General features: G+C 37.3%; 1 long non-coding RNA gene across 1 annotated transcript; it reads left to right on the top strand.

Moving 5' to 3' along the window:
• The first annotated feature begins 1,855 nt into the window (after positions 1–1,855).
• LOC136201129 (uncharacterized) lies at positions 1,856–5,867 on the top strand. Its single transcript, XR_010673692.1, has 2 exons — positions 1,856–2,179; positions 2,273–5,867. It is a non-coding gene; the product is annotated as an uncharacterized lncRNA (long non-coding RNA).
• The last annotated feature ends 6,367 nt before the right edge of the window (positions 5,868–12,234 follow it).

The following is a 12,234-nucleotide window of genomic DNA, read 5'->3' as shown; positions in this document are numbered from 1 at the left end:
TATTTGGCGTAGTGTTTATTGGTTTATTATAAAGTTTCGTCTCACTTCATCCTTGTGTGAACACTTTATGATAACTTAAATAAATTTGGGATTTCTTTTATTTTAACTTAATTAGTTCTGATAAAAGATAGATGCTTTTATATTTATTTAACATACTATATCTTATAAAATAAATGATAATGAACAATTCATTTATAACTGGTTTATATCCTACAATAATTGTCTATAACTATAACACACCAAACCCCAACACCTCCCCGTCCCAATATTTATTTGGGGTCTCCATTTGTATGAACCACGATATTTTTCGGTGTAGAGTGTATGTCCCTCCAACCAATTTTGACGATCCATAAACACTTTTCCAAGTCTCATACATCAACACATCATCCGCATCAAACCGGTCCACCCATGCTTTAGGTTTCTTTTTTATGACCCGAGCCTTTGTCTGAGAGACCTTCTTCACCCCCTTTATTTTCTCACTCTAAGTTGTGAATGGTGTTTTCATGAACTTCGAAGGTCTCCTTGCTCGCACCTCCTTAACCAGCTTTCCACCCAGTCCCCTTGCCTCGTATTGTTTAGGCTCATCCTAAATGCTAATACAAAGTACAATTAAGCAACGAATAAACACATAAACACATATAAAACATAAAATTATGGCTTTCTACCTTCTTAATCTCGCTCTGAGATGCAATACAAGAAAGCACATTTATGGCGGCTTCTGTTTCGTCGCTCAAATTGGTAGTTTCATCCTGTCAAAACATAATGATTGAACACAGTTTAAGTCACATATTTTTCAAGTAAATGTCAATAAACATTTTAACTCATATACATGTACGGGAGTCATATGTTATTTTTTTCAGTATCATCGGTGATTTGAATCACAACTCGGTCTTCAAAATTTTATCCTTTACCCTCATCTCCAACTATCTCTTCAACTTTCTATTCCTTCCTCTCTTCTTCAACGTTCTCTTCTTTCCTTTATTCAACTTTCTCTTCCTTCTTATCATCTTCAACGTTCTCTTCTTCCTCTCTTCAACTTTCTCTTTATTCCTCTCCTCTTCAACGTTCTTTTTAAAGAGAAATAGAGAAGCCTAGGCACAACAGAATTATAAAATTTTATCTATTTCTCTTTTTTCAAGATCCGTTAATCGTTATTTCATATAAAGAGAGATAGAACGAAATACCTTTATTGATGATCTATCTACAGTTGCAAATGAAGTGCCCACAATTCTTAATTCGTGTATCACGAACAATGATGACAACATAAAAGAAAATGATTAGTAATCAACCAATGAATAACAATATAAATTGATTGCCTCTAAAGGAAGCGACACAAGATCACAGAGAAAGTAAACGAAAGAGTAATTAAGACGGGATGATTTCAGAAGAATTCCTAGCCTCCAAATTTGAGTTGGCCGAAATACATAGGGGCAGGGGTGTCACGTCCGTGTCTAATTTTATTATTATCATTTTATGAAAGCTGATTTCAATAGAGAGTATTTTAAATATATGAATAAAATCAAAGAAAATTTGCATATCAGTTTGAATTATTGGTTGAAAACAGCATTTAGTTCGATTAGACTCGAGATAACAGTGTCGTGTCGGACTAATCTTTTTATATTTTAATAAAGATCGAAATTGGTCATATATAGTGAATTTTTATAATCGAAATAATAAGTAACAAATAGGGATAAAAATGTAATGAGTGAGGTTTAATCACTCGAATTAGTAATTTGGAGGTTAAATTGAGATGTCAAAATAAATTAAGGAGAAATTATAACATTAAGGGATCTAATAGTATATTTTAGTAACTAAGGGAGTAAATTAGGAACTTTTCCCTAATTTTGGAAACAGCTGTAAATCACGATTATGTTTAGAAAATTGGAAGAACAGGTCGAAAAAGGGGGACGATTGGGTTCTCGATTTTTCTTCTCTGGTAATGGCGGTCATCTCTCTCTCACAACTCCATTGACTCCGACCTCCCTTTCTCCCCGATTTCACTCTTAATTCCTTGCTCCTAACCGTTTGTTACGGTTCCGGATTGTTACAGACCTTGTGGGTCTCGTCGGATGAATTTGAGAACAGCGGCTACTCTCGCCTCTGATGAGGATCTCGGAGTTTTAAGATGGTTCTTTGAGTTTCTGAGGAGGTTCAATCGGACTAAAACCTGTATATAAGGGTGAGTTTTTAAGAGTTATAACTGTTTTGCTCTCTTTTTCTCCTGATCTAGGCTTTTCTTTCAAGTTTTGTGATTTCTACTCCATTGCTGCAGATGAGATGCTTGAGTTTGAGATGCTTGTTGTGTTGTTTGTTTGGAGATGGGTGTTTGCTGTGATTATTTGGTTTGAGATATGTATAGGTTGTTTGCTTTGGTTTGATTTTGTGATGTTCATCCCCTGTTCTGATATATGTTACCAATGGTATTTGGAGTGGTTCAAGTCTGTCAAGAATAAATGGTTATATGGCTGTTTGGTTTGGAGCTGGGACTGCTTGAAGTAGGAGAGATGAAGAAGATCTACCATACTAGTTGCTCAAATTTATTGTGAAACATTAGAAAGAGTGGTTTCAGGCTTAGATTTTCAATGGCTTTTGCATAAGGGTCATTTGAGAAGAAGACCGAGTTAGATTAGTTTGACGAAAATAGACGTTTTGGACTCTTGAATTGATTTTGTGTGTTAGAATGAGTCCTTTAGACTTCGAGTTAGATTGGTTCGGTATAAAGGGATAGTAAATCAAGTCTCGTTAATTTTATGACATCCAAAAATACTATAAAAAGTACAGCAAAATATTGGTATGCAAAAAGGTATTGTTTTAGGCCTTGAGTTATTCTGTGGTAAAAATCATGTTAGACGTTTGAGTCCAATTTGTTCGATAAAGATAATTCGTTTAGTAAAAAGAACCGATATAATCGTGATAGCATAAACTTCACAAATGCTATAAAATAAAGCAAATGGAACACTACAAATATTAATCATACTATATTAATTCATGATGATCATATTTTATAACTTAATGGAAATTAAAGCTTGTTTGAATATGTTACATGAATGTCTCATGACAAATTAGAAGTATGTCGTGGGTATAATCGAGTTAATTGGAAATCCGGAAGAGTTGGATGAAAATCTTTCATTATAATAAACGGGTATGAGAGGAAAGTTTTAGAAGATTTGGAGAAATAAGATTTGGAAAATGCTCGTATTTAAAGGAATTAATATGAGGTAGTTTAGTGCCAATTACAAGAATTCTAAAGGATAAAATATGTGAACAAAAAGGAAGGATAAATAGGGCTATTTCGAAAACGTGAGATTTCTGCACTATAAGAATTAAAGAGTATAGTTTGAAAGTCATTAAGCTTGCATTGTTTGAAGGAAATGGAGATGAGATAGAACTAATAGTTTGTTACTTAAATATTGATGGAAATATATTGAATGGGTGGATGTTCTTACTAGAAATAGTTTTCTATCATTAATTAAAATATCTTATTTAAGGTAATAATGAAGTTAAGTTGAATATGAGAAACATAACCATATTAGTTTATTTAAAACTCTAGAGAACTACGTGGCTTTGATTCCCTATTTGAGAATATCGGGATACGTAGGAAGCTTGAGAGAATTATCAAGTCCAAGCCAAATAATTAAATAAAACTTGAGGTAGTCCGAATAAATTTTTATTTATTAGGAAATAGGTTTGCCTTTTAGAAGTTCGTTACATTGTTTTTCGTTCATACCCGATGTCGTTTAGGGTCGGGTGTGACAAGGGGTCTATTTATAGACTTCTCAAATCCAAACCCTAGTTGTATTAGTTAATTAATTAAATTAGAATCCAGTAAGGTTGTTAAATTATTTTACTACATATAGTTATATCTTGTTTATTAGAAACCTATCTATTTTATATTTGAATGTTACTTACATTTATTTAATGTTTAAAAACTATATATAGGTATATATATGTATATTATCACAGTAAATAGTATTTTTTCATCTTTTTGGGGTTGGGATAATTTATTTTATTATAGGTTATATTTAATGTTTTCTTTAAATCTTTTAAGACATATTATTTATTATAGCCGCGTCAGGCACACGCCCGACGGCAGTTGGACGCACGCCCAACAGCCCGGGGCGCGCGCCCAACTTGCGCTGGGCGTCCGCCCAACTCAAGGTTGGGCGTCGCCCAACTTGATGTTGGGCGTCAGCCCAACACCCGTTGGCCACACGCCCAACTTTTGGATCTGTGCCTATAAAAGGCACGGATCCCCATGCATTTGTGATGGAGGAATTTTTGAGAGCTTCTCACTCTAAAACATTTTTTAGAGAGAGAAAGTGATTTTTTTTTTGGAAAAAACATTTTTTTCCTAAAAAATTTGAAAATTCCTAAAAGTTGAATATTTTACTAAACACGAAAAAACACTGAAAAATCATAACTCGTAGAATCAACCGACATCAAGCCGTCAATACCGATCTGGAGGTATTATCCGAGGACTAGACTCGTTTTATTTATTTCGTCTATTTATTTTATTTATAGTTTTGTTTCTTCATTTATTTATTTAGTTAGTTATTTATTTATCACGTTTATTTATTTTTCCGAATTTATTTAATTTCCGTCTCGTGATAAATAAATAACTAACTAAATAAATAAATGAAGAATTTATTTTTCCGAATTTATTTAATTTCCGTCTCGTATTAAATAAACGTTTGGTTTTGTTTTGAAGTAAAAAACCTCGTTTTAAGTCCCAACACGAACCGTGACCCGATTTAAGGGTAGTTCGGGACTAAAACGTTGTAAATATAGATTTTAAAAATATTTTCAAATAACGTTTTGAAATAAAACATCGTTTTAGGAGTCTCCGTTATAGACTATGACCCAATTTGGGTAGTTCGGAGGCCCAAAATGATAGAATAGATTAGATTTAAAGCCTTTTGATAAATCTGTAAAGTTTGAGGCCGTTTCTGTAACTTTGCCATTTTTGTCACTAAAGGCAGTTTACCGACGGACTTTCTGTCGGTAAAGCTGCTGAAATTTTAAAAATCCCCTTTTAAGCCCACTTTCTTCAAATTTCTCGACATTTGGCACTATATATATATGTAGGGGTAAACTACACCAATGGTACCTGAACTTTACATAGTTTACACTTTGGTACCTAGATTACATTTTTTCCCAAAAATATACCTGAAGTAACGAAGACCGGACAATTTAGTATATTTTTACCGGTTATGACCGGTCAACGCGAGTTTCATGAGTTAATTACATTGATGGTACCTGAACTTTACCATAATTCACACTTCGGTACCTAGATTTTATTTTATCCTAAAAACATAATACAAGTAAATGTGACTGAAAGGTTTAGTTCATTTGATCGGTTAGTGACCAGGTAACATGAACTAAACATTGGGACTCACCATACACTCAATTAACATAAAATTATAATATTGTCATTTATGAGCTAAATAACAGTATTATAATTTTATGTTAATTGAGTGTATGATTGGTCTCAATTTTTAATTTAAAATGGTCAAACTTGGGTTGATCAATCACTGATCAGTCAAATATACTAAAATATTGAGTCATCTTTACTTGAACTGTATTTTTTGGACAAAATGAAATCTAGGTACCAAAATGTGAATTCGGGTAAAGTTCAGGTACCATCAGTGTAATTTACTCGTCAAAATCGCATTGACCGGTCATTAACCGGTAAAATATACTTAATTGTCCGGTCATCGTTACTTCAGGTATATTTTTGAGACAAAATGTAATCTAGGTACCAAAGTGTGAATTAGGGTAAAGTTCAGGTACCATTGGTGTAATTTACTCTATATGTAATGAATTGATTAAAATTATTTTGGGAATATATGGTTAGTAATTATGTATTATATACTCATCTATTTTATATTCAAACTCAATTTATATCAATTTAGTTTTTGTAAAGTAATATATGTATATATATTACTTGTTTGAGCTTTTGGGATAATTAATTGATAGATGATGTTTTGGGTTATTAAATATTGGTTTAGTGTTTATTATGTAAAAACTATTTTGAACTAAATGCTATTTTCTACATTTATGAACTTTGTTTATTGTCTTACATGTTTTTAATTAGAATAAAAGTGTATTATATTTAGTATTTTTCGTTACCGTTATTATACATATACTTAGTTATATTATATAGTATCTTTTACTTGTTTTTTAATCTATAGATATATCCTTATTTTTAGATAAAAATGTATATATATATATATATATATATATATATATATATATAGGCATATTCACTCTACTTTTGGACATTTATATGTATATATTTCAAAATTCGTTTTATTTGGTGAGTTTTGGGATTTAAATCGATCATTCTTGTAAATATGTTCAAGTAAGGATTAATTGAGTGAAAAGGGAAAATAAACCACCAAAAGAGAATTCAATTTGCTTATTTAAACTAAAGGTTTCTAGAGTTGCTTAATGTAAATAAAAGGTTTTTAGTTCCTTGCCATTTCAAATGACTTTCTAAAATCCCACGTTTTAAAACCTTGATCCGTTCCAACGACGGATTAAGCGAACCTCGTAATTAAAATCGTTTTCCTTGTAAATAATAGAGTTTTGAATCGTTTTTCCAAATAAACGGTTTTGTGCGAAAATAAATGGACTTGTATGCTTAATCACGTTTTTTGTTAAAACTCGTTATTTCATGTTTTCAAACGCCCGAATCGTTCCAACGGCGGTTCGAGTGAACATCATGTAAATCCACGGGGTTTTGAAACGTGCCTAAATTGTTTCAACGGCGATTAAGGCACGAACCATGTAAATAAACTTTTTTTCGCGGAGTGAGATTAGTTTAGATTAAATGTATGGCTTAAGACACGATTCACGTTGTGAATAAACTAATTCTTTCTTCTATCTCCCTCTTTCTTCTATATACTCTAAATTCATGTAAATGGGTGATTCTTTACTAATATGGCTTTCAATAATATATGCTCAAAACGGTTTTCAAAACGAGAAAGAAAAGGTTTCAAATGAATTTTAAACTTAAAGAAATATGCGATTAGTCCGTTAACGCCTAACATGCTAAGTAGGAGGCTGGTGGTTCATAACCGGGCGATGTCGGGGTGCCTAGTAGCCTTTCTTCGGAAAGGAGCTAGCCTTCTCGGCTCGTACCTAAGTTTCCCGAACCCTCACCGGTCTCCCGCAAGGGATCGATGTTCATTTCCCATTCGTGGGTGGCGACTCTTCCATACTCTGAGCTCCGGTCCTGCCGAGCAGCTTGATTCCGCGATTGGTTGCTTTCGGCGCCAATCACAGCATCTGTTGTCAACGGTGTCCACCCCCCGGTCCGCCCGGGCGAGGCCGCGGCACCTACAAGTGGCGACTCTATTAGGGAAGCGAGAAATTTGATTCCGGAAGGTGTGTATTAAGCCCATAACGGGGACGGATCGTATTATTTCTTTTCGTATGCATTCATAAGCATTATTGCAAACCTTTTGGGTAATTTCCGCGAAACCTCTATTGAGAGTCCATTCGTCGCTCGAAAGAGGCTAGTGTAAGTTCCCTCTTGCAGTAAGGCACCAAAGGGTCCCCATCCATTCGTTAGGGGCGAATTTGTGCGGTCCTGTGAGGTCCCGCGATCAGCCGTGTCAGCATATAGTAGCCTTAGAAGTTGCCATAGGATTACCCGTTACTATTTTTGACGTGATGGATGAATCAATTCGTGTTTTCAAATTGCCATGATACGTGTCTAATCCTAAAATACATAAAGAAAATGAAACGATACGTTAATATATACTCTTAAACCGATATATAAACTATCCCAAAGCACCGAAATGATTTGAGCTAAAGACGACTTAGTCATCTCGTATGAATGAACTTGTGTGACCCGCCTGGTCCCTTTCCGTGTCCCGAAGAAGGCACATGTTCAGGAAATACATTGTGACGTAAGCATGTATTAGTACAAGTTGGTTTGGTATTAAGGATAGTTATATCTCGATTCAAAAGACTATATCAACGGCAGCCGTTGTTCACATTCTTTAAATGCGTTGGGATAAAGCGAGATTATGACAAAACGAAAATGAAGAACATTTCTGTTTTGAACGACCCCATCGTAACATAAGGAGTTCCATATGTAGCCTGTCCCTTCCGAATTAAAAACGAGCTCTTATGTTACACCTTCCGTTGTTCTAAGGAGAAATGGACGTATCCGCAAAAGTGACTAAGAAAATAAAAGAAAAATAAAATAAAAACGACCAAAATCATTCCGTATCTATGATATATGTCAATCCCGAGAGTAGTTAAAGAAAATGAACCAATGTCGTTAAATACGTGCCTCAAACCGGTATATACGCCGTTTAAAATCACGAAGCCGAATTAAACCGCATAATTGCACCATATAGACGAGACTGTGGATTTGACTAATGGCTCGATCATTTCGACCGTTACCAAAACTATAAGAAATATGGCCTGATTTGCGTGTTTGCTTAACTCGTGCCTAAATGAGAAGAACGGTAATATCCCTGCTTCGAATAATCATGCGATTCAACGAAACGTTGATTTTCTATAACCACGCTAGGATGGTATATCCCGTAAATTGGAAGAAATAAAAATTTGTTGCTAGCCGAAAGATTACTGTGCGCTCAAATAAGACTCACCGTCTTTTCACATAGCCAAAAACGAGCAAGTGGATTCTTGACGCTTAAAAACAAATACGTTACGCGATGAGTCCGTTCCCTAAAATAAAGTGATATCATCACTAAACAAACATGTGGTTGCGTCTCTCGATAGATCCAAAAGATCCCGTCGTAATCCAAAAATCAAGACACGAACCCACGCAAATAAAGGGGAATGAGTCATTGTCAATAACGAACGATTGGACCAAAAGAATAACTCGTACCACGTCTAAATCCGAGACATGCCAAAAGGGAGTCAAAACCCGAACTAATGCATCTCGCGAAATAACAAAAGACGAGTTATTCAGAGGGACAATCCAATTTGGTCGATATCTTAGTCACGGAATGTTGATACGTCAGAACGAATTGTATTGTTTGATGAATGATTTATTTTTCCGCAGTAATCGATGGCATCATGCGTCCTCTAGACCGTAATGTGAGCCCATACCAAAATCCTAGGAAAGAGACTTGGACCAACGAGTGTGTGGAGGAATAAGGATGGAAGAGAGATGGTGTGATAATTGTGATTGATATCTAACATTTTCTTTCTCTTGTTGCGATCTAATTACGCGTTATGTACGATTTTCGCTAAAAAGTTTGTTTGTATAGATTTATATCTTGTTGTACATCAGTCGAGTCAGATTTAAGTTATAATGCATTCTATGCTTAACGAATCATTATAGTCATACCATATAGAGCGTTGCATGCTAACCAAATTGCGTGCAACCATTCTAGATTTCGTAGACTTAGGACGTGTTTATTAGGAATGTGAGAAAGAGTTGACCCCAGCGTCGCATGTCCATCGGGAGGCATACCAGTTATGTCGTGATGTATCCCATACGTCTTTGCCTTGTCGTACCTATATGTTGGGACGCATCCTATGCGTCCTTAGCACGTCTCGTGCGTCTTCACCGTGTCGTTTGTATGCTAGCTAGGAGGCATGTCCATTATGTCGTGACGTATCCTATGCGTCTTCACCTTAGCATACTGTACGTATGGTAGCGTACCTCGTACATTTCTCCAGTATCGTAGGCACTAGTCAGAAGGTACAACCCTTATGTCATGGCATATCCCCTACGCCTTTGTTTTGGCATACCTCGTATGTCGCGGCACCTCCAATATGTCCTTACCCTGTCAAGAGGCGTACTGTTCTCTCGTGACGTATCCCCTATGTCCTTACTGTGTCGTGTCATCACACGTCAACCCGTCAGGAGTCCCACCTTTCATGTGATGACATATTCCTTGTGTCTTTACTTTGTCGTACCCCCGTAGGAAGTAACACACCCCATGCATCTTCCATTAATCATTCAGACACCGATCAAAAGGCGTACCTGTTATGTCGTGACGTATCCCATATGTCTTTTCCCTGTTGTGCCTCGTATATTGTGACCCATTCCTTGTGTCTCTACCATGTCATTACACATCGGTCAGAAGGTGTACTATGTGTGTCATAACGCATCCTGTACATCTTCGCCTCATCCCTTACACCAAGCAAGGGGCATGAGCTTCATGCCCCATATGTCATGGCGTATCATGCGCTTTTTCACCATGTTATATACGTTAGACAAGAGGCATACCATTTGGGTTGTGATGTATCCATACGTCATTGCCTTGTCCCGCCTTCCATATCGTGAAGTGTCCCATGCGTCCCCATCACGTCAGCTATACACTAGTCAGGACGTGTACTCGATGCGCCCCCATGCATCGCGTACATTCGGGTATTATCAAGGTCGTACATCGTGATAGGTCGCAGATGCGTCTTCCATATCGGATACACTAGTCTAGAGCCATACCCTATATATCATGACCTGAGTTCTCGCCTTGCTACGTGCCTAACAGAAGACATACCCCGTATATCACAATGTATCTCGCGCGTCTTTACAATGTCTCGCATGCCCGTCAAAAGGTCTACCCCGCATGTTATGATGTGTCTCATATATTAGTTTGGAGGAGCACCTTTAGACCCTGAGGTATTCCCTATGTCTTCGTCGTGTTATACTTTGTGTGGAATATGCCGCACACATCTTTATCGTCCTGTTTATACAATTAGGGGGTATATCCTGTGCATCGTGACATACCACGTACGTCTTTGCCACAATGTTTAAGTCATTCGGAGACATGTCCCATGTGTCACGACGTACTCCATCTCCCTCTATCATGGTTAGGAATATTGTTCGTTAGATATGCATCCTTGCCGGATCCAAACAGCTTGATGGCCATACCTCGTTTGTCATAACATTCACATCGTGGGGCAGCTTTCGTTCACTTTCCGCATGGTCGACTCGAGACACACTATGTGTGTCGCCACGTCGCTGACAACATATCGATAGTTCAAAAAAAAAAAAGAAACATTGTCACGACATCGGTTCCCCCGAGACTCAAATTAACCATTCGTCACATGTCTCATACACGTCCTACTTACGCCTCAAGACATACCATGTATGTCGCTACGCCTTAGCCAACACATCTTAAGATTATGACCGGTACCTTGAACTCAAATAGAACCATAATCTCACGGGTCGTTGTCACCTCCTTTTCGTATCTCAAGACATACCCACGTATGTCGTCACACTATACATAATGCCCATGTGATTCCAAATTACGTCGTTATATTATTCGTGTCTCTCATCTCTTAAGTTTTCATCATGACCTTCGTATGCTAAGATATACCACATATGTCGGCGAGCCGTGCACCTATACTCTAAAGTTACGTTGTTGTACGATCGGTACCTTAGGGTCGAGTCTACTATTTCACACGAATCTCGCTTACCTGTCGTCATTCGCATCTGGGGGATGTAGTCCATACATAGCACCTCCGTATTTCAGAGTTATGGGCAATACCCTGAGCTCCGAAATGAACCCTTAACTTGGGTGTTGTCCACACCTCCCATTTGTACCTTTAGGTGCACCACGTGGGTCATTATGGTGCCCCTTCGTATTTACATCGTCCCACTGTCCGGACCCCAGGTTCACATTGACCCTCTGACGCACGTTTCATACGAAGTCATCGCGTCATATCCACACTTTAACTGGCGCCTTATATGTCGCCTCGTCACATCTAATAAATCCATGCGTCATTGTACTAACCTATCAGCTAGTAGGTCATCGTCACACCCCATTGGTACCCTCGGTCGTACCTTGTATATCGACACATCATTGTACTAAGGTAAGACGCACATCTTTGACCTTCTTGAGACACCCTGTCGCATCTTCAAAAACGGCCAAATCCATATGAGACACACCAGGTATGTCACCGTATATCGTAACACGTTAGTATTCCAAACAGGTGATGCTGGTGTTTCGAGCACGTATCAGCTTTCGGTGCATGCCCCGTATGTCACCGCTTGCGCTTTAGTCATACACTGAGTCTCGCCAAAACATGTCTCGCATGTCACCTTGTCGTATGCAATATTTGTAGTCCGCGAATATGTCACTAAGATGTCAAGTTCTGGACCGACCTTGGACGCGCGTTCCATGGGTCATCCCTCACGCTTTGCTCACATATCAAAGGCCAAGTTGTTTATACCATCCAGTCAGGGCTAAGCTTTTGGCACATACCCCGTGCTATGTTGGGTACGTCCTATTCGCA

Source organism: Euphorbia lathyris, chromosome 1 (genome assembly GCF_963576675.1).
Source record: "Euphorbia lathyris chromosome 1, ddEupLath1.1, whole genome shotgun sequence".
Taxonomy (NCBI): domain Eukaryota; kingdom Viridiplantae; phylum Streptophyta; class Magnoliopsida; order Malpighiales; family Euphorbiaceae; genus Euphorbia; species Euphorbia lathyris.
This window is presented reverse-complemented; position numbering and strand designations above follow the sequence as displayed.